The 5,166-nt window shown below is 40.4% G+C and overlaps 1 protein-coding gene across 3 annotated transcripts in view; it reads right to left on the reverse strand.

Moving 5' to 3' along the window:
• The window catches only part of NAA16 (N-alpha-acetyltransferase 16, NatA auxiliary subunit), a 72,913-nt gene that overhangs the window by 67,044 nt on the left and 703 nt on the right, over positions 1-5,166 (reverse strand). The window lies entirely within an intron of this gene.

Here is a 5,166-nt window from a genome sequence, read left to right on the forward strand (position 1 = left end):
CAAGAACTCAGACTGAGGAAGCTCCACAAGCTAGTGGAACTGCATCTGTGAGCAGTTAAGCAAATTGAAACTACCAACATCAGCACTGTTTTGTGAGACCTGATAATAACACATGTATAAATCTTAGGCTTCTAAAAATTTACACTTTTATTTAGACATCTCAAAGCAAGTTCAAGATAATCACTGATGCAAGCCTTAAACACTAACTTCATCTCAACATTACACATAAGATTTCACAGTGATTCAGACAAACAGAGTTAAATGAATCCTAACAGGCCAGGCAGATCCAATCCACCAGGTACAAGCCACTAGAGGTAAGATACATGTGTTAGATGCATAGCGAAAAGTTTGAGTAAGACAAGAATCATTTCAGTTCTCACCAGAATGTTCTCAGCCTCCAGTTAGTTCTGGCTCACCAATCTCCTGAGCCAAAGGGACTTCACAGGCACAAAAAAGTGCCTAAAAGTTAAACTGCAAAGGGTTCCACAGTATAACTACCTTTTACTAAAAACATTTTGTTAGGAGCCAACTGTTTTGCAGCTACCAAATGAAAATCTACAAAAATGATAACTAGGTATAACATGAAAATATGTAAGTCTTTACTTCTCCAGATTGTTTATAATTTCACTATCTTCCACCAAGGTCTTTCTCCTTCAAGGTCATTTCCTACTTGCATAATCCTCTGAGTAGGAGCAGGATCAGGGGAAACAGCAACACACATCACATTACAAATGCAGACTTGCAGCATACTTGAGCAGTGGCACAGCTGCATTTTGCCTTTTCTTCCAGGATAGTCTGACCACTGTAAAAGAAAATTGTTTTAACAGAAGCCCGAAGACCTCCAAAAAACCCTTCAGATCTTAGGGGTAATCTACCTCATTCTATACTAGGTCCACATTACATTACGGTTTCCATGCCTAATTCTCATCTACAAACAATTTTACTTGCTATGAATCAGCTTACTCCAGACTCACTCAAGTACTTGCTAAAGTCTTCAGGTGCCTTCACTTGTGCCATTAATAGTTTAATACAACTGTGGTTACAGTGAAGAGAATGAGTGATGAATACCACAAGCAATCGACTCTGGCACAAAACACAATGTGACTTAACTCCGTAAAGTTATATTTTATTCTATAACAAGTTCCTGTGTAAAAATCTCCAGATTGAATAAAACTTGAAAAATTAAACCAAGAATACTTATTTAGGATAAGGTCTTCTCCAGATCAGACACTCTCCAATCACTGACATATGTGAAGCATGATTTTCCCTCATGGAAGCAACTGGCTCTTACCTTTTAGTCTATTACCTACCCTCCAAAGTTCCATCATTTTTAGCTGTTTCCAGCTGGCCAGGCATTCTCACCACCTCTTTTGAAAGTCAGTATCAAGGAAACAGCCTACACTCCTCTGATGCTGCACCTCCTTAGCTGCACAAGTAGTAACTACAACACAAATCAGTCTTGTTGGTTACACTGAAAGACTTTTTCTTTCAGTTCCATACTCTGAAGGAACACATCTTAACCAGAGACTTCAAACATCCACCATTCCAGTAGCAGAATACAATGGCTACCTCAGCTATACTTATCTAGGAGGTATTAATTAGCACAGTATCATACATTCCCAATTAGTGAGTTTCATAGGTTGGTAACTCCCCCATATAATTACTAGGAGGCCAACTATGTGCATACTTATAATCTATTACTATTTCATAAAATAAAGTGGAAAAAAGCTTTTAAAATGTTATGAATAAGAAATCTTTTTATTAACAAACACTTGCATATTTACCTTTTATCAATAGAAGACATCTCAAGATAACCTTAAAAGTCAAGGAACAAAAAGCATGTGAAGGAGAAGTTTATAAACTCCTCAGAGAGTGTCTTTCTGGCAATTTCTTACATCTTCTCACCAGAAAAAGTGGAAAATAAAATGTCTGAATAAACTGAGGAGCAACAAGTCATCACTACAAAGGGATTTTGTGTTTAATCATTTGAGGTCAAACAAGACTAGATGGCTAGACCGGTCTCAGAAAGAGTTATGCCATGTACCTGAACAGGTACTAGTATTTAGCTCCCTCATTACAGGATGAAATAGTCACAAATTAGACATTCCTCAAAGGAACGTCATTTGCAATTACAGCAGCAAATCTTATTAGACGCAACCGTACGTTAAATTTAGTAAGAAACCAAAGGATTAATTTTTTACAGGCATGATATTAACCACAATTACATTAGGCATAAAACAGTCAGAAAACAATACCTTAGACTATGTGATACCGGGCAGACATCCAGTTATTAAAAGACACTAGGCACTTAAAAATAATTTGGCAAGTAAAGTATGACAACCACCCCATGGCTTTCCTCTAGAGCACTACTACTAGTCACACAGACCATTATCATGCCCCGGTCAAGAGAGAGCTGATTCAATTCTATAAAGCCAAAGTTTAAAATTGAGACACAGTTTATAATCTGGGTTCTTCAGTGGAGGGGAAAAAAAATAAATCAAAGCTGCTTAAACTGAAACATACTTTGAAGGCAAGCTTACAACTGTTTTAAACACACAAAAGACCTGCCTAAACTTACTGGAAGCAAACACCAAATGCACAGTTACCATGTGTAAATTTCACTTTAGATTGCATCTGTCCCATTCTAAAAAGTCACATGACCTGAAGACTGACTTTAAGTGGCACGAAAAAAAAAACCGATTCCTGTACTAATTATTCTTTATGGATGCCTTTCTTTCCATAAAGGGGGAAACAGGAAGCTTTCAAACACTACCTCCATACCTTCTGTGAGACTAAGAAATGAAAGAAGTTGGAGTTGCTCACTTCCTCCCTCCCAGGCAACATCACCTTTGTAAGCACCATCAATCAGAGCTTCCAGAGAAAGAGGACTAGGACTAGTCTGGAGAAAAATCTCCTGTAGTAGAAGCAAAGTTTAAGAAAAAAAAAGAAAAAACAGATCTGGAAGTCACGACAGTGAGAGAAATTAACTCTAGTACTACCTCACCACAGTACTGGGAAACTACAACTATTGCTATGCTGCAATTGCTATTAGTTCCCTAATCACATCACAGCTAGTTTAAAGTCAGCTTGTTCAAGTACTGCCAAGCATGCAGTCAAATTGGCATGGCTTAAAGACTACTTACTCAGCTTCTTGAGCAGACTTCACAGCTTGCACTGAAAGCCATGAGGCTACACAGCTCTGTAAGCCTGCTTTCGTGTTATGTGGGTATCTTGTTCAGAGTGTTGATAACCTGTCTCACATGTCACACACCCTCCTCTCCCCCTACCAAGTCACTGACTTCCAAGTAATTCTCAAATGAGCTTCCTGTTTCATAACTGTTAATTCTCCACATAGTATTTGTAAAAATACTTAAGTCTTAATATGAGTACAGTTTCCTCACATCTGTTCCAAGTGATTAAACCACTGTATGCTCACAAGGTCTACAGCCTCACACAATTCTCGCCCCTCAGGCTTAATTTTTAAGGGAAGTCCATGGCATCCCTAATCAAGTACTCTGGTAAAAGCTGCATCAACTAAAAAGCCTTTAAGCACAAGCTACACTACTACACTAAAATGCTCTGAAACATGTCAGGCATCCAAAGGGTTCAGTTCCTACCACATAGACATCAGTATCTCAGCCAGAGAGTGAACCATAAAGTCAAAACTATCTAGAGAAAATAATAAGAAATTTAACTTCAAGAAGTATTAACCTACAAAGTGACAAGCCAACACATAAAAGTTCGTGACTAACACTTTAGGAACTGTGACTAGCTACAACACACCAGCAGTTAAACCTTCTGAAGACTTCAGAAAGTAAGTCAATTACCCAATCAGCTTCACTGAAGTTTCACACATCTCCCTTTTCCTTGACTAAGCATTTCTGTTCTGTCTACCACTTAGTTTTTTTTAAAAAAAATGTTGTCTAAAATATGACCTCCAGAAAAGCTTTTATGTTTCAGCTGAAAACTTCAGAAGTGACTGCTACTGTGAACTTGTTTGCTACTAGTAAGAATAATCACTTAACTGTTCTAATATTAGTCATTTATTTTTAGAAGGGAGAAAGAGGAGTGCTAGAATGACTTACTAAGATGCATACCATAGGCATGCAGTAAGCAACAAGTCACCATTAAGAACCCTTAAGTCCTCCAAAATCTGCATACTACCCCCAAAGCACATAAACAGCTCAAACACCTGCTGAAATGCACCAGCTGCATACAGAGTACAGAGGCTTACACATGCTGTTTCTTTTGAGCTCAGCTTCCTGAAACTGAAGTGCCCACCTCTCAACCACAAAGTTATTTAAACCAGTCTAACAAATTCCAATAGAACTGAACAAATCCGTGCCTGCCAACAAGATTACCACTGCGCCGAGCAGAACTCCTCTGCCTGCAGGCTATCAAACTGGCACTTTGTTGAGGCTGGAACTCCATTATTACTACACTGAAAAGTTCATGAAAAGCAAAGTCTGGTGTTTTGTTGTGGGCTGTCTTTCAGGCAGGAGCTGCTTTTTTCTTAGCGTTGCAAAACACACAGTGATTGAGCAGAAACAGTAAGCCAGTTCTTTCTTTAAAGTCATCTCACAAACACTAGTGTCCTTTGCAAGATGAAGTTTCAAGGAACTGAAGCAGCCCGGGATATTAATTGAATCAAAAGAGCCCAGCACATAGAAGTTAGAATGAGTCTTCCAAAAGACATACAGTCCGTATACTTCAATCCATCAGATGTCTTCAACTACACTTAAGACTGGTCAGTGAAATAGTTTTAATCTAGTCCCTATGTTAAAACTAACGTTCTTACTGAAAAATTAAGTACCGATGGATATCGACTTCGCAATACCAAATCCATTCTACCCTTTCACTGTGCTTAGAGGTTTTCTTTCACTCTCCCCATCACAGTGACACGGGCCGGAGGCGACTGCGGTGAGCTGCACGCCAATCCCTCAGCCAGACCCCCAGCCTCGGGCAGGCAGAGGAATGACGGCTCCCGCCGAAGCCGCCGTCTCCAGCCGTGCGCACGACCACGGCGGGCGCGGGTAACAGCCCGCCTCCGCCGCAGGGCCGCCGCCCGTTTGCGGCGGGAGGGACGGGGAGGACGGAGCGGCGGCGGCGCGCTGCCGAGCGCCGCAGCCGGAGCTTGCTCCGGAGTTACCGTCGCGGGCGGGGAGG

Source organism: Colius striatus, chromosome 1 (assembly GCF_028858725.1).
Source record: "Colius striatus isolate bColStr4 chromosome 1, bColStr4.1.hap1, whole genome shotgun sequence".
Classification (NCBI taxonomy): domain Eukaryota; kingdom Metazoa; phylum Chordata; class Aves; order Coliiformes; family Coliidae; genus Colius; species Colius striatus.